The following is a 27,445-nucleotide window of genomic DNA, read 5'->3' on the forward strand; positions in this document are numbered from 1 at the left end:
AACCAGCCTCCGAGGACTAGTGCACAGACAAAGGGACTGGAGTCTGCTTTCTGTATGCCTGAGTGCTTTAACTCCAAAGACCACCATTTCTATCTGCCTTGGCGGGCTGTAAGTGATGTGGCAGAGGACAGATATCTGTTTATAACTTTGTATTTGCAACATTCTTTTCCAAATAAATCTGATTTGGTGTCCATTAGTGGTGAAATGATTCACACACGTCAGAAAAAGGCCAGAGGGCCTACTGTTCTTCAACCTTTGCTTCCTTTGTTGTGACTTCCTCTCTCTCTCTCTGTGTTCACACAGTAATTGATTTCAGAGCTGAGTGTGAAGTCACTTATATTTTCCCTCTGAATTATCTATCCTCCTATCGTCCTATGTGATCACATGTGCTTTAGTTCAGCTCTCCGTAAGGTAGATGACGGAGGCACTTCTGTCAGGAGAGGAGCGTAGGAAGGCCCTTCATGGATAAACAATGACCTCTTTTCCATTGGTTTCATTCCTTTTATGTTTCAAAGGATGAGGAACAATCTTTATGGTATGGTAAGCTAAGTAAGCTAAGCTAAGTAAGCTAAGCAAGCTCTGGGCTCTGAGCTGTTCCTATAATAGCCGTGGTTTGGGAAAGACATTTGGAACTGTCACACGTCAGCGTCCTTTTCAGGTGTACTACTGAGATACTAGTTGAAACTATTTAAATACTGTTTGGGTCTTATGGAGGAAAGAAGGGCTGTCATTTTATGAATTGTGAATGCTTCGAACTGAAATACAAATAGCGCTGAATTTCCAGCAGTTAAAGGTAGGGTAGGTCATCTTGAGAAACTAGCAAAAGTAAGGTAGATTTTTTATGATCCAATTGAAAAACCCAGCACAGTGTTGCCAACTCTTCTCTAATGAAAGTAGCACAGCTCCTAACATGACTAAATCTAGTGAGAAAGTCTCCAAGCCTTTAGGCCTCCCTCCAAAGCCACGCCCTCAAATTCATCACAATGAACGTAAGCAACGAACACGGCTACTGCTGAATGAAATGATTGGACAGGCTTATTACGGTTCTGTGGCAGCCAAATACCACATGTTCCAGATCATTTGGCTGATGATTCAATGATTTATGTCAGGATGAGAATATCAAACAAAATGTCAACTTTCTTTCAAGAAGATCACCAACCCTGGCTTTAAATATTTTACTTTGAAAACTATATCTGATTGTTGGAATGATCGTCTTTGACATGTCTAGAGGGTCTGCCACACACACTGATGGTGAGAGGTTTCAAGGATGCGCACGTTTTACCAGACAGAGAATGAGCTGCATAATGGGAACTTGACTGAAACTGGGGTGTAAACATTGTGATATCGTGGCCTCCTCTGCATCACTTCACAACATGGTGTTGTAAGGAGTGTCCTTTAATGGGGGCATAAGTCCTCGCCAAACACATGAAAAACATCCCTCGAGCAAAAGGGATAAACTGTGACCATAATAAGTGAAATTAAATGATGGATTGATGTTAACGTTTTTCTTTCGTGGTCCTCATTACACCCAAATCACGACATGAAAGAAGAATACAGAAAAAAGTGATGCTGTTTGTTGAAAATGGGAAAAGTAATGTTATAAAAATGTGTGGTCTTCTCAATCAGTAATTAGAATGAAAAGATTTGCCCTCGTTTGCTTTGACTAATAAGAAGCTGTCAATGTGGTCTGAGACACGCACTGGCCCTTTAATGGCTGGACCGCTCCATTCCTATTCAAAGGGGAGGACTGACAGGCTAACAATTTGATGTGCTTACATGTATCTATAATATGAAGAGTTATATAGCCATATTAAAGAAAATAACTTTAAAAGTCTCGATGTAAACATGCTTCCAGTTGATATGAAAGGCAGTAAAGGGTCGCCAGGCCCGCTCTGTTCTCCAGCTGCATCCATCTGTCTCACTGGGCTCATTGACGGACTAAGCTGCTGCCAATGGTGTCAAGCTAGCCAGCGTTAGTAACCGGTAATAACCAGAAAAGACCTTCAAAACAAAAGCGCGAGCAGGATTTCATTTCTTCTTCGATTTTGTAAATTATTCTACTTTGCATACATTTCGGATCATCTTTGAAGATTAATATTAAAACATGCATAGCAAATTATTTAATTACAGCATACTTGGACCGTCCTGTTACATTTCACTCACTAGAGTTGTGGATTCTTGCATTGAAACAAAAACTAAGTAACTCACCATATTTAGTTACAATTGAAGCGTCCTTTTTTGTTTAACATATGTAAGAACACCGACATGCTTTCTCTGGCTATTGGGTGATCAAAACCTTCACAAGTAGGGCCTACTCCCATACAAAACGTCGGTTAAATGATCGCAATACAGATGTAGGTACAATCTGGACACAAATCGGCCGTTATTGTGAAAGTTGTGACCGGAAGTGCCTGTTTTACTGTCGTGCAGCCCGAGGAGCTGCTGGCTGGGAACAGGATGCTGTCAGGCCGAACAGACGCATCAACCTAACGGAGAGAAGCCGCAGCAGCATCCTTTGTTTTCTGGAGCTGGATCCCAGGTAAGGACGGCTAACTAGCTTAGTTGTGATGCTAACCTGGCTGCCTGTCATAACCATAACGGGGGGGACGTTATTGAACCCGCTGACAGTACGCAGGACCTGGGTTCTTTGCTTCCCTTTCTTCATTTCCAGACATGTCGAAAATATGTCTATTGTTCGTCATGCCGTCACACAGCTCAGACAGCACGCATGTCACGCTGCGTCGGTCGGTGTGGCTGAAGGGGTCGTGGCGTAGTGTTGTATGAACAGCAGTTTAGGTTTTTTTGGGGGGGGGGGGGGGGCTGTGCCGGTGGGGGTCTGGCATGGCATTGCGTTGCATGACCACCACCATGCATTGCACGCACGCACGCACGCAGGTGTAGTCCGTGTCTGTGTCGCAACAGTATATCGTGGCAGTTGCTTCTCTTGTGTAATAAATCGATTATTTCATATCAATGGGGGTTGGGCCATGGATTGCAATTGAAAATGAGAAGAACAAAAAGTTAAAGCTCCATCGTTTATTACTTCCGACTCTATGAACACGTTCATATAATAATGTTCCTATAAGACAGGCTTAAACTGACCACTGAAGCCAGCTGAGCAGTTACAGTGCTCTCTGTCTCTCTCGTCCAGTATTAGCAGGTCAGTCTCATGGGTGGGGAGAGGCTGCCAGGCAGTGGATAATTCATGGGGCTCTGCAGCTTTTGACCCCGATTGACAAGACTAAAAAGCACATGGGAATTGCATGTTGGGCATGTTTCCCAGAGACAGGCCCGACTCCAGTTGAACAACGTTGGCACGCTAGTTCTGGTCCAAATGTAGCTCTAAATGACATCGGAGGGTCTTCCAGCTCTTGTTTCTTGTTTGTTATGGTGACAACATTCACGACATGAGCTGTACCTCCAGGGGCTAACGGACAAGAACAGACACTTTTCCAAGTGGAGTTTGTGTTTTGTACGGACTCCTAGTCCCAGTGAATTAGCCAGATCTGACAGCAGTTATTTGGGGTTGAGCGATTGCACACCCCTTACTTTTTTGGCCAAACATTTTTCACGTTACAGGCTTTTCACCGTGTACTGGAAAACACGTCACTTCATAGGCTGTTTTTCCATTTTAGAAAAAGCTTCGCTGTCTAACAGCGACTTACGACAAGAGAGGCCTCCTGATAATAATGTATCATATGAGGCCTTATATAACAGAGGCCGTACCCAACTTATCATATCAGTTCATTGTGCCGTAGTGCTGCATACTTCCAAGCAAATGTCCAATCAGATCAGCACAAGCCAGTTGACAGACAGTAAGCCTGGAGTCCTGGGCCACTGTGCCCAGTCAGTAATCCTGCCATGGGGCCTGGTCATCAAACCTGAAGTAACTGTTGGATCCAGCATTCTTCAGATTGCTTTCCCCAGAATTAAGGCTGTCGAAACAATGAACTCGTTTAATTAAACAAACGTGTGAGAAGCAGGAAGAGGTGCTATTTTCAAATCACATGCTTTTTTAACAGATAGCTCAGAAAACTTGGTTAAGTTGTTGTTGGTAAGTTAACGTTGCCTTTGTTTGCCTCTCTTCTTTTTGCTCTTTGGAAGTTTTTTCTTAATCTCTCTGTGATTGCACAACAACACCATTTTATCAGTGCTTTCCACGTCCATACGCTCCGCTGTGACTGACATGACCTTGCATGCAGTCTGGTCTGTAGAGCTTCTTGGTTATTGAGGCCCTTGGACCTAGTTCTACAGTCAAGGTAAAGTCCTGGAATGTGTGCATCAGGGCCACAGTGAGAACCTTGCTGACAGCACTGCTTCTGTCTGCAGTCCTGATGAGTAATGCTGGAAGCTGCTCTATGCACCAACACTCAGGCTTTTTCTGGCTCTAACTGGAGCTTCAGTGTTAGGCCCAGAGCTGCAGTGTCCAGGACCACGTAATATACCAGTTGATACACTTGACTTGGTTCTTCTTGTACTGATACCAGAGTCGGTCCCTGATACGTTCTACAATGCTGGATCGGGTAGCGGCAAGTATGTGTAGTGATCTGATATCAGGTTGTGATACATCATTAAATGGACTCGATGGACTGGCGGCCTGTCCAGGGTGTCCCCTGCCTTCGCCCTATGTCAGCTGGGATAGGCTCCAGCGCCCCCGCGACCCTAATGAGGATAAGCGGTATTGAAAATGGATGGATGGATGGATACATCATTAAATAGCTAGTTCCGTACTCATGTACGTACCCACGTCCGTGCATTGTGTTGTTTACTTGTACGGTTAATCGTCTATAAAATGTCAGAACATTTTACAAAACAATCCCACAGATTTGTTCAACAACAGTCCAAAAAGCACAGGAAAGCAGCAAATGTTCTGAAGCTGGTGTTCCGCGTTTAAAGTAAAAAAAGTGAGATCTTTTTATATAGACCTGAATTACAATACATTGTCCCTGTCAGAGGCATTCTGTTGAACTCTTGTGTGAAGAGTTGTCATCAAGAGTCCTCTCTCTCTCTCTCTCTCTCTCTCTCTCGCTCAGTCCTTTTCTCATCCTGACATTTGTGCTACTAATGCATAAAGATGTCTGCTTGCCGGTCAGGTCAGGTTCAGGTGGCCGATTATTTATATTCATATGTTTTGCGGGTTGAATGGATAAGCTCTTCTAATGGGTCTGGTATCGGGAGTGGGTTGCTCTTTCCGGAGTCCAGCAGCTTGTTCCTGCAGTAGCCCAGATGGACAAACCCTCACCGCTACAGTAGACGCCTCTCAATCTTTCACTCTGGTCCTAAAAGTAAACCTTAATCCCAAAGTCTCATTGTATAAAAAGCATTCAATGCCTGCAGCAGCCTGGGACTTCTAGTTGTTCTATTCATTCATTTCAGTCCAAACATTGAGGCCCATCCTGCAATACACATGCCACTAATGCTGTGTTTGCCAAAGCATTGTTTCGTTTTTGATTATTCATGAAGTGCCAGAGAGGAACAGCTGCTGTACTCCAGCTGTTTGAACTATTTAGCTGGGTTTTTAATTCAAATAAAAGAATAAAAGGGGATGCTTCCATAACTATGTAATGATGCCGATTTGTACAAAGTCTGAATTCATGTTTCGTTAGTTCTATTCGCAAGACGACATTTAAAATGCTTGTTTTCTCAATGGAGCTCGGCTATGCTAACATTGTAGCTGCTTCATCAACACTTTTGTCCCATATGGTTTCTACTAATATCAGGTATCGTAGAGCTTTGGGTGAATAATCTCTGATTCAACAACAGCAGGTGGTCAGGGATGACCGGAGAATCTCAACGCTGAGAGGAGCAAATTCCTACTTTCGCTCCAGAGAAACAAAGAAAAGAAAAAGAAAGTAGCTTGTGCGAATACGCAAATGAATAGACCTCCACTGACAGAGCTGTAATGAAAGATGGGGGATTTGCTCATTGATGTATGATCAGATAGTTTATTATTCAACATATTATCTCTATCCAATTTTTCTCTGCTGTGAGAAACGTAATGCTCTTAGTGAATTTACTGATCATTTTTGAAGTGATGTCCTCATAGATTTTGATCTTACGTACTGTAATGTTTCATTTGAAATGATCATGAATAATGAATGGTGTGTAGGCTAAATCAGCCCTGCTTGCATTGACACACGGTGGGCTCAGGATGAAAGCTTGCTCATCATTACTATTTGTTTTCATCTTTCATTCATCTGAATTCTGCATTTTATGATTCAAGCATGTTTTTTAATCATAAAGAGTGTCTAATCATGTGGTGGTGGATGAATACAATTTCAATAATATTCAAAATGATATGAATATGGATGTAACACTGTCATTTTATAAAAAAGAATCCCTTGTAGTTGTTCTGGAGGACTAACACGTGTCTTACTCTCTTGTGGGCTGTCGCCCCCCGACGGGCTTCCCGACAGGTCCAGATATTTAGCCTGCTAGATGTTTAGAGGGAATTTCTGTCCACCTGGACTCAAGGAGGACCCACAGACAGGATGTAAGAAGTGATCCATTGGTTTGTGTACTGAAGTTATGATCTTGACCTTTTTGCATCCGATGAACTTCTGTTCATCGGATGCAAAAAGGTCAAGATGGCGATGAACTCCCGATGAAAGTTAATTGCAGAACGAAGCGCTTAGTCATTTGGAATGCGGAGGAGTGATGTAGAGTAGCGATAGTGAACTGTCAATCACGTTGTAGCCCCACCCTAAAGCATACCATTCTTTATGGTCTATTGCTTCTGTCCATCCAGGGAGAGGGATTACATTACATGTCATTTAGCTGACACTTTTATCCAAAGCGACTTACAATAAGTGAATTAAACCATGAGTCCAAACTCAGAACAACAAGAATCAAGAAAGTACAATTTCTTCAATAAAGTTAAACTACAGAGTACTATCCATAAGTACCATTTAAGTGCTACTAAAGTGCTAAACAACAAAGTGCTATCGGTAAGGGACATTTAAGTGCTACTACGGCTCTACCTTCCCTATTCAAGGTGTAGTCACTAAGATGTGTTTTTAGTCTGTAGAGACTTCCTGTCCTGATGTCAATGGGGAGCTCGTTCCACCAATGAGGAGCCAGAACAGCAAACAGTCGTGACTTTGTTGAGTGTTTAGCTCGAAGTGACGGAGCTACAAGCTGATTGGGTGTGAGGTTAGACCATGTCCTGGGTGTGAGGTTAGACCATGTCCTGGGTGTGAGGTTAGACCATGTCCTGGGTGTAAGTTAGACCATGTCCTGGGTGTGAGGTTAGACCATGTCCTGGGTGTGAGGTTAGACCATGTCCTGGATGTGAGGTTAGACCATGTCCTGGGTGTAAGTTAGACCATGTCCTGGGTGTAAGTTAGACCATGTCCTGGGTGTGAGGTTAGACCATGTCCTGGGTGTGAGGTTAGACCATGTCCTGGGTGTAAGTTAGACCATGTCCTGGGTGTGAGGTTAGACCATGTCCTGGGTGTGAGGTTAGACCATGTCCTGGGTGTAAGTTAGACCATGTCCTGGGTGTAAGTTAGACCATGTCCTGGGTGTAAGGTTAGACCATGTCCTGGGTGTAAGTTAGACCATGTCCTGGGTGTAAGGTTAGACCATGTCCTGGGTGTGAGGTTAGACCATGTCCTGGGTGTAAGTTAGACCATGTCCTGGGTGTAAGTTAGACCATGTCCTGGGTGTAAGGTTAGACCATGTCCTGGGTGTAAGGTTAGACCATGTCCTGGTGTGAGGTTAGACCATGTCCTGGGTGTGAGGTTAGACCATGTCCTGGATGTAGACTGGACCCGATCTGTTCACAGCACGGTACGCAAGTACCAATGTTTTGAAGCTAATGCTGCGGCCACCGGTAACCAGTGAAGCTCGCGGAGGAGCGGAGGATTGTGGGTAAATTTAGGAGGTTAAAGACCAGTGGAGCTGCTGCATTCTGGATGAGCTGTAGAGGTCGAATGGTATTAGCAGGTAGACCTGAAGGAGGGAGTTACAGTAGTCTATACGTGAGATGATCAAAGCCTGGACCAGAGCCTGGACCAGAACCTGGACCAAAAACTGGACCAGAACCTGTGCTGCCTTCTGAGTGAGAAGGGGTCGTATTCTCCTGATGTTGTACAGCATGTACCTACAGGAGCGTGTTATTGCGGTAATGTTGGCAGTCAGGGAGAGTTGACTGTCGAGTGTCACACAGAGGTTCCTGGCAGTCGGAGCTGAGTTGTTGAAGGTAGTAGTCAGGTCGTGGGAGGAGGAGAAGTTCAGTCTTGTCTGGGTTAATTTTCAGGTGGTGTGCAGACATCCACTGAAAGATGTCAGTCAGACAGGCAGAGATTCGTGCTGTGTTTCAGATTGGGGAAACGAGAGGATCAGTTGGGTGTCATCAGCGTAGCTGTGGTAGGTGAAGCCATGTGAGCGAATGACAGAGCCGAGAGAGTTGGTGTACAGAGGTCCTGATCAAAGATAACTAGAGATTCTTTACAGTGGTGTTGGATGCCAGGGCAATGCCATCTACAGAAACCACATCACCAGATAATTGATCTCTGAGGTGTTCAGGGCCAGTAAAATAACTTCAGTTTTGTCTGAGTTTAACATCAGGAAGTTGCAGGTCATCCATGTTTTTATGTCTTTAAGACATTCTTGAATTTTAGCGAGCTGGTTGGTCTCCTCTGGTTTGATCGATATATATAATTGAGTATCATCTGCATAGGAATGAAAGTTTATGGAGTGTTTCCTGAGAATGTTGCCCAAAGGAAGCATATATAAGGTAAATAAAATTGGTCCAAACACAGAACCTTGTGGAACTCCGTGATTAACGTTGGTGGTCATTGAGGCTTCATCGTTTACAAATACAAATTGAAATCGATCTGATAAATAGGATTTAAACCAACTTAGTGCGGTACCTGAAATGCCAATCGACTGATCCAGTCTCTGTAATAGGATGTCATGATCAATGGTGTCGAACGGAAGCACTAAGGTCTAACAAGACCAGTACAGAGATGAGTCCTTTATCAGCACTAAGGTCTAACAAGACCAGTACAGAGATGAGTCCTTTATCAGCCCTAAGGTCTAACAAGACCAGTACAGAGATGAGTCCTTTATCAGCACTAAGGTCTAAAAAGACCAGTACAGAGATGAGTCCTTTATCAGCACTAAGGTCTAACAAGACCAGTACAGAGATGAGTCCTTTATCAGCACTAAGGTCTAACAAGACCAGTACAGAGATGAGTCTCCTATCTGATGCAATTGGGAGGTCATTTGTAATTTTCACCAGTTCTGTCTCTGTGCTGTGGTGTTTTCTAAATCCTGACTGAAACTCCTCAAATAAACTATTCTAATGTAGGAAGTCGCACAACTGATTTGCGACTACTTTCTCAAGGATCTTAGAGAGGAAGGGAAGGTTAGAGATCGGTCTGTAGTTAGCCAACACCTCTGGATTAAGAGTGGGCTTCTTCAGGAGAGGTTTAATTACAGCTACTTTGAAGGAATGTGGTACATGGCCTGTTAGCAAAGACACATTAACAATATCCAACAGAGAGGTGCCAATTAAAGGCAACACGTCTTTAAGCAGCCTCGTTGGGATGGGGTCTAAGAGACAGGTAGACGGTTTAGAAGTAGAAGCCGTTGAAGACAATTGGTCTAGGTTAATGGGAGAAAAGCTATCCAAATATACACCAGGGCATACAGCCGTTTCCAAGGCCACTCCTCTTAAAGACAGATCGGCAGTAGTTGAGGGCAAGAGATCATCAATCTTGCCTCTAATAGTTCAAATCTTTTCATTGAAGAAGTTCATGAAGTCATTACTACTGAGGTCTATAGGAATACACGGCTCCACAGAGCTGTGACTCTCTGTCAGCCTGGCTACAGTGCTAAAGAGAACCCTGGGGTTGTTCTTATGTTTCTCTATTACTGATGAGTAATAGGCTGCTCTGGCATTACGGAGAGCCTTTTTATATGTTTTAAGGCTGTCTCGCCAAACTAGGCGTGATTCTTCCAGATTGGTGGAACGCCGTATGCTTTGGAGCTTTGGTGAAGTTTGCTTTAGGTTGCGGGTCTGAGGGTTATACCAGGGAGCAAACCTCCTTTGCCTCACTGTCTTTTTCTTCAGTGGGGCTATCGAGTCTAGTGTCATTCTCAGTGAGCCTGTAGCACTATCGACAATATGATCAATCTGGGACGGACTAAAGTTAGCACAGGAGTCCTCCGTCACATTGAGACGTGGTATTGAATCAAATGCAGAAGGAATCTCTTCTTTAAATTTAGCTACAGCAGTCAGTTAGACATCTGGTGTAGAAACTTTTGACTAATGGTGTACACTCCGGGAGTATAAACTCAAAAGTTATGAGGTAATGGTCTGACAGAAGAGGGTTCTGTGGGAAGACCTATATATATATATATATATATATATATATATATATATATATATATATATATATATATATATATATATATATATATATAGTACATTTACAGCAATAAGCTCACACCCACAACACCTTCACTACTACTCGGCCACTTGGGTGCATCACAATAAATGCATTTGAGTGAGAAGGCATTAGCAGGAGGCGGCAGCTTGTAAGTAAAGTTCGGAGAAGCCGTTTCTCCGTGGACACAGTGAACGCGGCTCTGTGGTTTAACCTCAGTGGATCATCCACAAGCTGTGACTTCCAGACAGGGATCACTGGGATGTATGAGTTCATCGGAGCGTGTTGGTGCCATTCATGTGGCGGGTTAATGACGTTACATAAGAGCCTTTTTTTAATTCAGTGACATCTGCTGTACGGTAAGGGGAACATCAGCAGGCTGCCATCGTCTATTCAAGCAGCTACACTGCCATGAGTCTCATGGCAGATATATTTCAGGTTTAGGTTTAAGTAAACATCTGACAGGGAGAGAAATACAGGGGGACCCCCGAGGCCACTTGATTGACACTTGAGACCGCCTGAACAGCCACATTTTGGGGGGTCTCCAAAAAAACCTTTTGAAAACATGGTTTGTCACTTGCAGTGGTCCCAAAAATGTGTTTGAAAAGCTCAGTGTGTCCACAAAATGTAAAACCTGAGAGGGCCAAGTGTTCTCTGTGGATCCTGTTGCAGGGCTTCATTGTGAGGCTGTGGTTGGTGTGTGAGTGGCCTTGTTGTTGAATAAAATAAATCCTGTATTATATAAGAAGTCTGGATAAGACTTTAGCATAACACTGGAGCCCCCCTCCCCACAGATTGCCACAGGGTATTTTGCACACTGACAAATAAAAAAGACATAATGTGTGACAGACCAATGACATCAGTGACATTTCCCTTTTATTATTTTTCATGTCATCAGTTATTTTACCACTTATGTTTGATAACCTGAACATATCATCAGAAATCAGATAGGGAATATTCAAAGTTGGAAACTGTCCACAGGAATTAACGGGAATAAACAGGAATAAACAGGAATAAACAGGAATAAACAGGAATAAACGGGAATAAACGGGAATTAACGGGAATTAACGGGAATGAACTGGAAATTTGGGGGTAACTTAACTACCTTGTCATAAGCAGACATGCATGCAAACATTTATAATACAACTTTTAAAAATGATATGTTTGACTTTTTGGACATTTTGTGAGTAGAACTTTATTCTTTCATCAAAAACAAGGTACAAAAAAAAAAATTGAGCGTTGAATAAAAAAGGTGTATTCCCTATGATCACCACCCCCGAACCCAATTTTTTTTGTTGTGTTTTTCCCTGAATCCTTTCAGGTCTAAATGTTTTCTTCCTGGACCTCATCAACGTCCTCCTCACTGCTGTAAAGTTAGTCTACTGTATACAAATAAACTTGGTATTAAAATGAACATGGCTTCAGTTTATAAGTAATCAATATGCTAGATAATGACAAACAGTGTTGGGAAAGTTCACTTTCTACATGAACTAGTTCAGTTCATAGTTCACACATTTTAAAATGAACTAGTTCCGTTCATAGTTCATAATTCAAAATGTTGAACTAAGTTCACAGCTCCAAAAAATGAACTAGTTCAGTTATTTTTTTCAATATGTTGCAGCTATAATTTAAATCTCTATCTGTCTGCAATACCGCTCTTGGCCTCTACGCCACTCGGCGCTCTCACACTTGCCAGACAAAGGGCTGAAACGTTCAGACACTGATGACAAAGACGTTCAAAAACAACAGAACGTTTTATGTTTATGTTTGTGGCCAGTTTGGGCATTTTTACAAATCAATGACTTCCTTCTTACTTTTTTTCAGATTTATCACTTGCTGCATTGTGGTAGTTATTTTCTCTCTAAACATTATATTATTATGATTTCGGACTTACTTAACTTCCATTCTTATCATCAATTCCTCATGTTAAGTTTACTACCCAGTTAAACTAGAAAAAGCACATGCTTCATTGTCAAATTAAGCCTACACCATTAATCTCAATGCAATATTGTGTTTGTGACACTGTATTAATTAATAGTTTAAATGCAACAATTGGTGGCTCAGATTGCACAATAACTGGTGCTGTAGGGTGTTACAGGGACTGCTCTGACTGCATAAATAAGTGTGTTCTTTATACTATGAGTGACTTGAATATTTCCCGTCTTTGACTGAACTTCTTTTCACGATGACAAATCTGGCCTTGGAGCGCCCAGTCGGTGCAGAAGGGCGCACACTGCGGGATGTCCTCCCTGTGAGGCGAGTGCTTGCAGGATCTGAATATCCCACGTTCACAGAGTCTGGCGAGTCCAGTCTCCCATGTGGCAGCAGAGCGCGGCCGCTCCTTCAGCATGGAAAAAAAGCGGTCATGAGAAGTCATCCGTCCGAGGCAATTATGGAAAAATAGAATTATTGATGCGCTTTGTGTGTGAAACGTGACCGCACGGTCGGTGACGTTCCTCTGTTTGTCTTTTATCTCTCTTCCAGATAGACAATCTATAAGCTTGTTTTGTATATTTATGATACATAAACACAAACACGTACAGTACCGAGAGCACTGCTGCCGCCTGTGTGTAATTCAAAAACTGAAAACTGATATTTCAAGACGGATAGTGTGTGTGTGTGTGTGCGTGTGTCGATTGAGGTCACCAAGTCCACAGGGTTCAGAGTCTATCTGTGGCGCTCCAAACCCGGTCCGGATTACCTCTGTGTCCCCTCTGATCTGATTAGCAGGACTTCTGTCGCAGTGCAGCGTGTACTACCAATGATCCCAAAGCAGACTGAACAGCAAATATAACAACACGGTCTCCAAAACACCAAGGAAACTTGCACATATGTATTCAATATACAATCACTGGGCTAGTGTGGCTGATCTCCCTGTCTCATAGTATTGCTCACTTTTTAGTTTGCCCCACTTATAGACAGTAATGCTCTCTCTAAGGTCAGGTGTAAAGCCTTCATGGGAGCAGGTTGACTCAGGATTCAAGTAATGCATTTGTGTCTGGACCAATCAGCGACCTGTGATGAGCTACTGGTTTGGTTTAGGTGTGTGTGACGCAGCGACACAGAGAGGCGACTGTTCGTTCCAAACAACAATGGCGGCTCCTAATGAGAGAGAGAGTTAGCGTATGCTATAGCATGAGTTCTGTCAGCAGTGCAGAGTATTATTATTATTAATATTATTGAAAAGAGCAAAACTGAAGGTTTTTCCCCATGGAAAAGACGTTTTAGTTCCTCCCACTACTCGCTTTGCCAAGAGTTTGATTGATAGACGGTTCATCCAATTACACTTGCCAGCATTAATAAGTAATAGTAATGCGCAATAGTACTCGTGACAAAAACAACGTTTAAAAAAATATATATTTAGGTAATTAACACAAAAAAGGCCTTTTTATAGGATTGTCTGAATGGGGGTTCGGAGGCTTTTCTTCCATGACAACAATATTTAATTATTTTTATTTTTTTAAGAAATTCACATTTTTATCATTGGACTAATTAATATCTTACAATTTGAAGTTCAATAATTTCTGAAAACAAAAAAGAAGAAGATTATGTTAGAAAAACAGCAAATGTTCACTTTTGAGAAGTTGGAACCAATGAATGTCATTTTTGCAATTTTTTGGCGATTCATTTTCAATCGGGTATCTGAGCGTCCACTGTTGTTACTAGTTGTTCCTGAAATGTAGACTCAGTCATTTCGATGAAAGTCCTTCATTGGAACAGCACGCGCCATGATGCTGAGGGACCAGACAAAAGAAGCGCTTCGTCGTCCTCCAAAAGTGAAACATCATTCTGCAAGGCGATGTGATGGCCAACCAAATACACGAAAGGGCGCATTCCTGGTAGACGACTCAAACATAATCTCTATCCTGTTTTGTTTGCAATCATTGTGTCAGAAGATGAAATGATCCTTGCTTGCTTTTTGTCGGGATTAGTCTCTGAACTGATCTTGGCACTCAGGCTTTCCAGCGAGCATCATGTTTCCTTGAAGCAAACCATAAGCCTAAACTGCTTCTTCAGGCCTACTCTTCTCGCCTCCACATCCCTTTTTCTAGAAGTGTCTGTCTTTTCCAGTTCAAAGGAAGAAGCAGTGCCAACGTCAGATCAGAAACTAATCCCAAACATGTTGGAGACAATCTTCCAAAATGGTTTCAGAGATCTCTACTGAGCCTTTTTTTTATTCTTTCTAAACAGTTTGACTGGGTTTCATGAGGAGTCCTCAACCACTATGGTGATTACGGCAGGAGGTAAATCTGTAAGATGGGATCTGCAGTTCTGGGTTAAACTCATTAGCTCGGGCAGACGTCGGCTTCCGGGATGCTCCTCAGGGAGTTTGCTTTCTGAACTTTCTCTGACATTCACATTCTTAAGGAATATTCTTGAAATCCAGCTTTTCTTCTATGTATCTCCTGACGTCCGCCTGTGAAGCCCTGCTTGGTTAGTATGCCGTTGTAAGACATGAACGGTGGACTAACTTTAGGCGTATTGCGAGGCAAGGCAAACCTATTGTTGCCATGGGAAGCAATGTGCACCGTGATTGTGTGCTTTCTTATTCATCAAGTTATCAAATGCTTGATAACTGTGTGGAATTCCAGGAACTGCTCCTGTGGTAAGTCTGTGTTTTACATGTAGTGCCTAGAAGAAGAATGACGATCTCTATGACCTTTTTTTTAAGAAAGCACATGTAGGTGACATGAAGCAAAACCCTAAACTAAACTATTTAGTTGAAAGTAAACCGGTCTGAGCAGCTTTCATGTTAGAAGGTAGACCGGATAACATCTCTTATTGTACCAGGCAGTTTAATTCAGAGCACATCTCTGCTGGGGACTGAGCAGGTTAAAGGATTTCCCCGGTGTTGGTTTTCCAGATGGTACTCTCTGACCTTTTGAAAGGTTCTCCATATACTGTTCAATCCTTGTAGGTGTAAACCTACTTGGCTATTAAAAGTTTCTGATTCTGATCCAATTGAATGTCCAGCCTGGTCTGCTGAAAAGAACGTTCTCAAAGGAAGAAACTGCACTGTCAAATATGATCCGAAGGGTTTTCTTCTGACTGGTGTTTGTGTGCTGTGTCAAGTAACACACTTATGTAAACACAAAACATGATATTTGACTCAACCTAACCAAGAAGGGGTTAGCTAAACGTAATTGAGAATGCAGTTTCAAAATAGCAAAAGTGCCACGAGAAATTGAAACACTATATGGTATACATGTGAAATGTATGTTTGGTTTAGAAACGTACAATGCAAACATTTTACTCTGGCGAGGGGGTTGGTTTGTTTAAATCTAAACCTCAAGACATTTCTAGGTACATTTAGATCGTATATTTTTAGTTAGTATCACACAATTTCATTGTTGGGAAAATGAAGGGTTGTTCTGAGAAGTTAGGGTTTATGTCAGATGCCTAAGCTTTGATAGTTTATCTTGCAAAATGCTCTGCATGGATACTTTAGTGTGGAAATTAATATTCACCTAGTGGAATTATCTCTCACTTTGTATCAAATCATTTGTTGAAGCTTCTGATAACATTTAGATGGCAAAGAGTTTCTACTTTAACACCGTTTTTAAAGGTTGAGGGGTGTTTTTTCTCTTTTTCAGTAATTTCCTATTTGGAGGGAAGCTTTCTGTGGGTTGTCTTTCGATTCTAACATCTAGTGGTAAGGTCTCAGAGAAAATTGAGCCATTTACCTCGTCAGCCAATCCCACAATCTGAGCAGTTGGAGACTACTTACACTCAAGAAGGAAGCAGTGTGTGCACTTCTCAATGCTACAGGCACAGTTAGCATTATTAATAAAGTACTGAGGATCCATACCTAGTCCTACTGCAGTGTCTGTCGCCTTAATTTGTAGAAGCTTTATTTTTAATTTAATTTAATTTCTATTTTTTATGATGACGTTGGTTCATTTGAATTGTTTGTGAGGTGAGATTTCTGGTCAGTCCTATACAGGTTTCCCCCATTGGTGTCCCTGGGGTTCAGTGATTCACTCAACTGTGTTATCACTCGGACCCTGTCGGTCGGGGGCCGTTTAAGAGTACCGAGTGAGGCGCTAGCAGGTAATAACAGAATAAAACGGGTAACAAAAGGTGGTTTGAGAAAGTGTGAGTCACAGCAACCATGAGAGGTCCTGGAGCATGCGGCCATAACTGAGCACCCACAATATTAAACAGTGTAGTGGACAGACACAGAGGTGCACACTCACTCACAGACTCATGTGAGCTATTGCATGATTTTCCTACCGCAGATGAATATGATTCCTGGTAAACCTAAATATTTTCAATTCAATTCCATTTATTTTGTATAGCCCAATATCACAAATTACAAACTCCCCTCAGAGGGCTTTACAATCTGTACACATACGACATCCCTGACCTTTGACCTCACATCGGATCAGGAAAAACTCCCCAAAAATAACCTTTGACAGGGAAAAAAGGGAAGAAACCTTCATGAGAGCAACAGAGGAGGATCCCTCTCCCCGGATGGACAGATGAATAGATGTCATGTGACCAGATGAACAGAGTTACAGAGTTACATAAACACATTACATGAATATGACAATGTATGAATGGAACTCCAATCCATGAAACAGAAGGAGGTAGAGAGATTGGTCTAACAACAATACTTGTCTATGTCTTTGTATCCACCATGAGTGTGCTGCCCTATGTTTCCCTTTATTCTTTGCTTCCCTCGCTATTTTATTAAAAGATTGACTAGCTCCTCTCTGCCCTCTGGGATCTCAGTTCTATGAACATGTAATAATAATGCTGATACCACACACAAGCTGAAAGTCTGTAATAGGGCTAGAGAGCGGGAGAACAAACTGGGAAAGAGAGCGACAAACGGGGAGGTAGAAGTGGGGTCATCCATTTCCCATTACAAGTGGAGCACACAGTAAGACACCATAGCTAATGGTTGTGCTGCAGGCTGGGAGTACAGACACCCTATCTGAAGCTGTTTTTAACCTGGCAGGTTATAGAGTTCATGTAGAGGTGCATAGGGATGTATGTGTCTAATAAAATTGATAGAACTGGCCTAAGTGGCTTAATTGACCCTTCACTAAGCCCCGCCCCCTACTCCTACTCTGTCAAGCTGTTCGAGCTCTCAGTCACTAACTGCTCTTGTTATCAATGTTATAACATTTTGGAGAAAAAAAATTATAATAATTTCAAAAGGAAGCAGAAGGGTCTACACTATGTGTTTGAATGATATATCCAGGATAAGAAACTGATTCAGCCGTTAAAACAGGTTAATAAGATAAAGATAGAAGCTGAAGCTACAGATTACTCGTTTGTGGCACGGGACTTGGCAATGGGGCAATTAATGCAAATAAAAAAAACATACGGAACATGGACACCCAATGTGCATGGATGGACTACTGAATGGGCATCCTGGGACAGGCCCCAGGGGTCCGAGTAGTCAGGGGGCCCCTGGGCCACAGCCTCAGTGTGATGTGACGAATACTATTTCTTGTTCAACAACCACAAAGAGATGCAAAACAGAAGACAAGTCGATAGTAATGTATTTAATTTTACAAACTAATTTAGACCAGTTTTGTGCACGGCCTCCCATTTGATTACACAGTTGTCAGCTGAAAGGACAGACAAGCCCTCAGGGAGCAACCGTGTTTGTGTTTCATTAGGAAATGTAGGGGCGGCCATTCACTTGGAATGGCGTGGGTGGACGATGGTGTGAGCATAAAGGGCCCAGTTGGGCCCATCTGAGACGTTTACATTGTAACATCATTAAATAAATGTCATTTAAATGTCATACCTCAATACCTTAAAACTCATATTTAAATGGAAAGTTAACAGCTGAGCCCCTATTAGACGCCGAGTCCTCTTCATTTGCAGGGTGTGGCTACACGTTTGTATAAACGCAGGTCTCAATTAGACGCTGGGTAACATTTCTCAATATGGAAACACTACACATCATTAGCTCGGTTAGATTCTCCACAACTCAATCACCCAGTTCATTTTATGGAAACCAGTAACACCAAAGTGTAATTCGTACAGACTTACCGGTATACTATAAGAGAGATGACAAATAACGGGTGACTCCCTACCTTTGAAGCTGTCATAAGGACCCAACATGTCCATCAAGTGATTTAAAAATTAAAAGGTTTTGAAATAAAAATGAATCTAAATTGTAAATATTGTCACGTGAAGCCTATCACTGTCTACTAACTTCGTTCATCAAACAAAGGCCGTGCTTTAACTGACATATTTCTCTGCTTCCTGCATCTTACTCTTGGATATTCTTGTTTTTGTTACCTTGCTGGCTCCAAAATAAAAGCATCCCACTTTGGTTGTGAGAGTGCAATGTGACCTCACAAAACACACACTACCATAAGTTAAATAGGATAAGTTGATGAAGTGATGACATCTTGGACAGATATGGATGGAAAGTGTAACTTCACAGATCGTTGGAGGCAAACAACCACAAGGCGGTAGTTCTAGTTTTCTACTATCTATTTCTGCTCCCTTCCCTTCTATGCAAACATGTACTTGTCTTCAATAAAATACAATCGGTTGAAGAAAAAGACAGAATCTCCACATTTATGCAAACATATTCTCTGCATTTTTTAGTTGTCCTCAATTCACTAAGTTTATAATTAGTACCAGGTGGACCAGGTGGCCATGGCATCTCCCCCCCCCCCCACACACCCCCCACCCACCCCACACACACCCCACACACACCCTGTGTGTATTTGCAATGCATGGAGAGGGTTGGAATAGTTATTGGAACAGTATTGACACTCAATTCACTCATGATTCATCCTTTGTGGCTCATCTTTGACTCTATGATTGAAGAATTGATGAACACAGTTGTCCTGGTTACATTTTATAGCCTTAGCCCTAGCCTTTTTATTCCAACTTATATCATACATGAAATCAGCCACATGCAGCCTTGATTTTATTCCTACTAAATTTCTCAAAGAGGTTATTGGCACTGATATTATTATTATTGTTATTGTTATTAGTATTAATAAAATACTGGGCCCTAGCCCAGTATTTTATTAATTATAAATAGCTCCTTAGCAAGTGGTACTTTCCCATCGATTTTTACCTTCGCAAAATACTATGTTTTGATTGCTGTGTATTTATTTGTAAATATGTCTGTTTGTTATTCGCATAACTCAAAAAGTATTAAACCGAATCGCATGAAATTTGGTGGGATGATTGGCTGTTATCCGGGGACCATTTGATTAGATTTTGGGAGCGATCGGGTCAAGGGTCAAATGTCAAGGTCAAGGTCATGAAAAGGTAAAAATCGTATTTTTATCATAACGCGGTAAATTTTTATCCAATTGGCATGCAACTAATGCCAAAATGTTCAGAATTCAATGCCCGATCTTGTGATATACGACATGATACAATGACGTCATAACCCTTCTTAGCGGTTGAGGGTCGAAGGTCAGGGGGGGTCACGACCTTGCAAAATGTGCGGGGTTTGTCATAACACAGTCAATTCTTATCCGATTTGCATGAAAACAGCACCAAAATGTTCACTGCTCTGTTCCCCACCCTCTCATGCAACATACAAAGGTCAAAATCATAAATCAAGGCTGATGTTCATACATAATTCTTTTGTGATGTTTACCACAATATCTGGTATCAAGTTACATTAATTTACTGTTCCCCACACTCTCATGCCAAGTACCAAAAAGTGGCTGCGGCGAAGGTATGCGCTCTACCGAGTGCCCGTTCTAGTTAAACATGCAATCGTACAACCTCTTTTAAAGAAACCTAAGCTTGATCCTTTTGTTGTTTCCAATTTCAGGCCAATTTCAAAACTTCCATTTTTATCAAAAGTTTTAGAAAAAGTGGTTTCAACACAACTCCTAGCTTTTATGAATCATAATAATATATTTGAGAAATTTCAGTCAGGTTTTAGAGCACTTCATAGCACAGAAACTGCCCTCTTCAAGGTAACTAATGACCTCCTTTTAGCAGCAGACAGGGGGGAGAGCGCTGTTTTAATTCTTTAAGACCTTAGTGCAGCTTTTCATACTGTAGATCACACCATTTTAATTGATCGCCTCAAAACCTGGGTTGGCATCAAGGACACTGCACTTGGCTGGTTTTATTCTTACCTTTTAGAAAGATCGTACTCGGTCACCATATAGGTAATCACTCGTCTTCCACGACTCACATTACCTGTGGTGTACCACAAGGTTCAATTTTAGGTCCACTTTTATTTTCTATCTACATGCTTCCACTCGGCCAAATCCTCCAGCGACACAACGTATCTTTTCATTGCTATGCAGACGACACACAGATATACCTTCCGCTGAGACCTGGTGACCCTGGCTGCTGTCTTAGATTGTCTCTCTGACGTTAACTGCTGGATGGCACAACATTTTCTTCAGCTCAATAACTCCAAATCAGAAGTCATATTATTCAGTTCCCCAAACAATAACACCAGTCTCATCAAGAGTCAACTTGGTCCCCTGGCTGCTTATTTAAAACCTGTTGCCAGATATTTGGGTGTAATGTTTGACTCTCAATTAAATTTTGAATCACAGATCAAACCAATTGTTCAGTCCTGCTTCTTTCAATTAAGAATAATCTCAAAAATCAAACCCATACTGTCACGCTCAGATCTGGAAAAAGTCATTCATGCACTCATCTTCTCCCGACTCGACTACTGTAACTCCCTCCTTTCCGGCATGAATCAAAAATCCATCTCCCGCCTCCAACTGGTCCAGAATGCAGCAGCTCGGCTTCTGACTGGTTCTAACAGACGGCATCACATGACTCCAGTCCTGGCCTCTCGTTTTAGAATTGATTTTAACATTTTGCTGATCACTTTTAAAGCATGCCTGGGTCTGGCCCCATGCTACATCGTTGAAATGTTAGCCCCATATGAGCCAGCTCGAAGCCTTAGATCCTCCGGTGGCGCCCTTCAAGTCCCTTCAAGGCCCCCTTCAAGGCCCTTCAAGGCCCTTCTGGCCGTTCCAAAGTCAAGGCTTAAATCAAAGGGTGACCGTGCTTTTGCCATCAGAGCCCCTCGACTTTGGACCGACCTACCTGAGGGGATAAGACTAGCAGAATCAGTAGCTTCTTTTAAATCACTTCTTAAAACCCATTTTTATAGAACTGCTTTTAAGTGATGTCGTCCTTTTAAGCAGTTCTTTGTTTCCCCTATTTTAGTTTGTCTGTTCTGCTTTATTTTGTATTTGTAATTTTCTATTCCTCTATTGTGTTCATTGCCTATATGGCATTGTCTCCTTTGCCTCCTGTATTTTCTGAAATGTTTACTTGTATTGATGTTATGGTTTTACCTTGCTTCTATGTAGAGCACTTTGTAAACCCTGTTTTTAAAGGTGCTATATAAATAAAGTTATTATTATTATTTTAGTGGCATATGCTGCTCAGAGATCATGTCTCGCTCACATTGAGAGCATGTGTTTATTAGCAGAGCGTTGTTTATCCATTCGTTCGTCCATTCTTCAATAAAAGTAGTCTCAAATGCAGACACAGAAGTTGTAATCAGGCTCATCTGTTCACAAAAGCTGCAGTGAGAAGAGTGAGTGTAACCACATAGTTAGGTACCTCATGATCATACGTGTTAGAATACGCTGGGAGAGATAGCAGTGTTGGGATCCATTACTTGGGTTGAATCCTGGTGCTGGTACCTTCTCATGGCTGTGGGCCCCTGCTCTGGAGCAGCCTGTCCACCTCAGTGCCTGCTGAGAATGCGTGGGAGGAGAACAGGAGGGGGGGATTAGCAGAGGAACAGACAAAGGTGAGTTGATGGGAGGTTAAGAATGGATTGAAAAGAGGAAGAGAGCATGAAGAGTGTGTGTGTGTGTGTGCGTGTGTGTGTGTGTGTGTGCATGTGATTAAAGATAAATCACCATTTAAAAATGAGATTGATGGCGAGCAATGAGCAAAGTTCGCAGGTGTCTTCGTCTGCATTGAGGCAGTCTTTGGTAGCTCAGACAGCAGTTGGTTCCTTCTTTACACCATCAAGAGGTCCATCCTACTCGCCAGATACCCATGCTCGAAGACCACTAGTCTAGATGGCTAGTATTCAACCCTCCCAAGTTTGTCCCAAACCCATTCTCCATTATATACTGGCTCCGTGCTGCAGCTTTATCTAGTTCAAACCTCTGGTGACTGCCTGACCTTGCGTGGCAGCTGGATTCCCCCGATATTGCAACATTCCGCGAAAAATCATGACTATCTTCTCAGGCTTCAAGTAACGCGATTGTGTCCAGACCAATCGGCATCCTGTGGGGAGCTACTGGCAGCTAGCTGTTCTAAACAACAATGGTCTCTCCTAAAATACGTTTTCTCCCTTCTTCCGACTGGCTTCGGCAAGAGTTTGATTAACAGATGGTTCATCTAATCACCCGCCAAGTATTTTATGAAAGTGCCTGCCTCAGATGGTTCTGTGTAACAAAACATATGGCGTGTCCCCTACAAAAGAGCGAAGGGAGGTGCTCCTTCCTACCTCCAAGCCATGGTCAAGTCCTACACTCCACATGCCACACTCTGGGGCGCCTCATTTCAGTCAAGACTCTTATTTGCTGTGGTCTCAGTCAATGTCAGCTTCCTCCACCTTTTCAGAACACAGCTAGACATGCCATGCTTACACTCATTTACTCATTTCTTTTAGTGACTACAAGGAACTTTCTTTTGTGGTTGGCGGTCCCTGTGGATAAAAGTGGCTGTCCTTTCAGTCCCGGTTGTGGTTCTCCCGTGCCTTCCTTCCCTCCAGCTGGTCCAGCAATACGGCCTGGCAGCGTGGTGTCGGTGTTGGCTCCCAGCAGAGCAGTGAGGAGAAGCTCTGCTTTTGGCCGGATCTGTTTGCGGTGGGCCCGATGCTGCCGGAGGCCCCATCTGAGTCTGAAAGAGTTTCTAGTGAACCGGTGCTATGAATTGCAGATGTTGGACCCGATGATGAGCATTAAGAATAAGCATATAGAAATAGACAATCTTCTCTCTGATGGTCTTGTTTATTGATGCAGCCCATATAGTTAAAAGTTCTTAAGTAATAAAGACGAAAAACATCTATGCACTGAACAAGCTCTTAGTTGTTTGTTCGGAAGACATGAATTTATTAGATTTGACGACATTTAGCTCTTGTTGCTGTGGACAAAAATGCTTTATACATACACCGTCATGAATTTTCTCATATCACCAATAACTCAGCTTCCCTATTGACGATATGAAAGAGGCACAACTTCACATCCTGTCTCCCTTGGTAGGATTAATATACCTTAACCTCTATAGACTAATATCTCACTTGACATATAAAAGATACAGTAGTGAAAGAAACCAAACAGAGGCAGAAAATAGAAAGAGAAGGAGAACCCAGAGAGCTCTGAGTAAATGAAGTCCAAGGAGAAAAAGAGGTTGAATAACAGCAGCCACAAGCAAGTCCAGAACACTGTGTTCTACAGGACCAGCTTCACTCTTGTGATGTAACGGGTGTGTGTGTGTGTGTGCATGCGTGTGTTTGATACTGCTGAGTCAGGCTTGAAGAGCTAGACTTCCATTATCACTGAGCTGGAAAAGCCCCCATCTCACACACACACACACACACACACACACACACACACACACACACACACACACATATACTGTATATGCACGCAATCGCACACACAGACCATTCTAACATCTGTTTCTTCTCCCGTGTTGTGGTGACTTGCATGTGACTTTAATTGATACCTGAACGTGTGAATCAGCTTATACAGAGTACGTATCCGATACTGGTGAGTTGAAAACATACCAAAACACTGAATAGATCTGGAATGCATCACAATGGTAAATGGTCTGTACTTCAATAGCGCTATTCTAGTCCTACGACCAATCAAAGCCCTTTAAGTCTTGCCCATAGACACATCGACATGGAGTAGTGGAGCCGGGGATCGAACCACCGATCCTCTGATTGAAGGACTACCCTGCTTTACTACTGAGCCCCTAATAATTTAATCTCCATTAGCGTTAGCTGTTGGATTAGTTATTTAGCTATGCCCACTGACTGCTAACAGCTAACTGCTCTTTGTTGTTCTCTATCTAGCATGCAGGGATAAAATAGGATGCACGAGAATGTTTAACCACAGGTTTGTAGAACTTGTCTACCCATTTGCAGTAGCGGTGAGGTAGTTTGAAGATTCCCAAGTGTTTTCTGCCATAGTTCATTTTCTGATCATCCAGCTGACTTAAGAATGATGACTTGTGTATTGAATTAGGTTCATTTTAAAGCATATTTACACCCAACTACAACCTGCGGTTATTTTGTAGGTTTGGCCATTATTTCTATGAGTTATACATCAGGTTGGACAACTCCGTCAAACTAATTTGAGAGAGGAAATCAAAGAAAATCAGTAAAATATGTGTTTTACTTTAGATCATCTGGATAAACATGTCTGATCGTGGCTTTGGACTAGTACAGATCTCAACAATTAAGTCGACAATTTATTTCTCATCATTACCGATTGAAATGACGGCCAAAGCCAAATTTAATATGTGATCGTATATTCAATAAACTGAAATGATCCATTTTATCTGATCAACAGTGCCTTTAAACCCTCGCTGTTTGACATGATCACATATTGAAGGTATTTACGCAATGTCCCTGTGGTCACTCCTCTGTGACAAACCATTGTGCGTTGACAGAGGAAAAACTATAACTGAATTGATATAGAGCTGGTGTGCAGTCCACTGCAGAATCAACAGATTCAGGCAAACACATCTGCTAAAGACCAAAGAAAGTCTTGGGGCCTTTAAGGGCGTTTAGTTTATTTTGCTCCTACTCACCAATGTGCAGTGAGTAGTTTGTGTCGCTGTCGTACAGCTAGCAGGTCATTTGGTGGGCCTCCAGCTCCCGCTGAGTGACCATCTGGACTGCTGAGCTCCTGCATACACCGGTACTACAGAGAGTCCTTCATGTAGAACCAATCAGTGCGGGGCCAGGTGATGATGTCAGCTGGTAGAGGAAGTGGATTTTATGAAGGTTAGAACCAGGAAAGGTTACTCAATGAATTCTAATTCCAGGGACACCAGACCGTAGAGATATAAAAGAAAGAAGAACTAGAGATGTGTAAAACCAGGTGGCAACCTCCGTTTCTGAAGTGAAGCCAAAGCTGAAGTGTCTTAAACCTGCATTATCTCTAGTGTCTGATTGTATAGAAGTCTATGAGAAAATGACTCTACTTCTCTATAAATATATTGTGTTTATTCTCTTTGCCGAGGTATGCCAAGATATTGGTGGAAACAACTAACACTTGTGAACCCCAGAGTGGTCAAAACCGTTTGCCCTTTCCGGGGTCCAACACCTGCAGTCAATCATGATGTGATTGACTATATAGGCAAGCACAGGACCACAGAACAGCGCCACCCAGTGGACATATATAGTTACATTTCATTACCACATTTGGCTCTTACACAGACCATAAAGCAGGGTATATGCTTTAGGGTAGGGCTACAGGGGGATCGACAGGTCACTATCGCTACTAGAGCGTCTTTATGTCACTCCTCTACGTCACTCCTCTACGTCAAACCTCTACATCACTCCTCTACGTCACTCCTCTACGTCAAACCTCTACGTCACTCCTCTACGTCACTCCTCTACGTCACTCCTCTAAGTCACTCCTCTAAGTCACTCCTCTACGTCACTCCTCTACGTCACTCCTCTACGTCACTCCTCTACGTCACTCCTCTACGTCACTCCTCCACGTCACTCCTCTACGTCACTCCTCCACGTCACTCCTCTACGTCACTCCTCTACGTCACTCCTCTACATCACTCCTCTACGTCACTCCTCTACGTCACTCCTCTAAGTCACTCCTCTACGTCAGTCCTCTAAGTCACTCCTCCACGTCACTCCTCTACGTCACTCCTCTACGTCACTCCTCTAAGTCACTCCTCTACGTCACTCCTCTACGTCACTCCTCTACGTCACTCCTCTACGTCACTCCTCTACGTCACTCCTCTAAGTCACTCCTCTACGTCACTCCTCTACGTCACTCCTCTAAATCACTCCTCTACGTCACTCCTCTACGTCTACGGCTTGTTGACACTGCCAACAATATCAGCAATCATTACTTAATTTCTTCAGTGAATAAAAGCTACTGTATAAGATATATTATGAGACATGAATTGGAAGATTTTTTACTTCAAATTAAGCAATTTGACATCATATTGGACCATTATTATTGTTGTAGATAACACCCCAAAAAGCTAAAAGACTAAACTGGCTGAAGTTAAATAATAATAATTAGGCTACAGCAAAGGCCCCTGCGCCTCGTGTTCTGAACATTTCATTTTTCTCGTTCTCTTTCCAACTTTCCGTCTACTGCGTTTTTGGCGCAATGGCAACATTCACTTTGCCGTGTGGATAATTGCAATCTCAAAAAACTCAAACAAAAAGAGCAAATGTCACTCTGCTGTGGTCGTGTTTGCGCTGTAACATCATTGGCACAGTATTTCTTGTGAATCGGACCTTGAGATTCATGTCGCTATCGGTGGCCGCAATCCATTCTTTGGGGCACGTTGACACACAGTTAGTGCTAGTATGTAATGAATTTGTGATTATGGGGAAATATGAATATTTTGAGCCATGATGCCTCATCCTGGTACAGACTGGATCACTCTGAAGCAGGACTGGTTGTGTCTGGGAGTTTCTGGGCCATTGAGGACATGCTTCCTACTCTGAGACATTTCATAAATGCACACTAATATCTGTGAGGAACAATCTATTGACTTTCTCTCTGTCAATAATGTTACTACTCATAAGAGATGATTAGCTCCTAATACTTTCTTATTGCTTTCTGTTATTGACAGCTGTGAGACCCACTGTCAACCTGCGGCACATGGAGGAGAGGGGGAGGCGTCCGGCTCCGACAGCCAATAGAATAAAGCTTGGAGTGTAAAAGTGGCCCCTTGTGCTAGCCAATAGGACAGCTGCACACTGGTAATAACCTTTTTTATTATTTATTTATGAATAAACTCGAAATGCTTTTTTCCCTTCAATTTCAGCTTCATTAACCTTCATTAACCTGCGCTGGTCACTTCATCCATGCTGACAGTCTTTTTCA

The 27,445-nt window shown here is 42.4% G+C and overlaps 1 protein-coding gene across 3 annotated transcripts in view; it reads left to right on the forward strand.

Annotated features, from left to right (window-relative positions):
• The first annotated feature begins 2,432 nt into the window (after window positions 1-2,432).
• Window positions 2,433-27,445, forward strand: part of fam110b (family with sequence similarity 110 member B) — a 37,957-nt gene continuing 12,944 nt past the window's right edge. For 2 of the 3 annotated variants that reach the window (XM_034555702.1, XM_034555704.1), the window contains exons 1-2: window positions 2,433-2,539; window positions 27,192-27,321. The gene's annotated coding sequence lies outside the window, so the exon portion shown is untranslated. The remainder of the gene's footprint in view (window positions 2,540-27,191; window positions 27,322-27,445) is intronic. The other variant, XM_034555705.1, reaches the window with a different exon arrangement.

This window comes from Cyclopterus lumpus, chromosome 17, assembly GCF_009769545.1.
Source record: "Cyclopterus lumpus isolate fCycLum1 chromosome 17, fCycLum1.pri, whole genome shotgun sequence".
NCBI classification, from domain to species: Eukaryota; Metazoa; Chordata; class Actinopteri; order Perciformes; family Cyclopteridae; genus Cyclopterus; species Cyclopterus lumpus.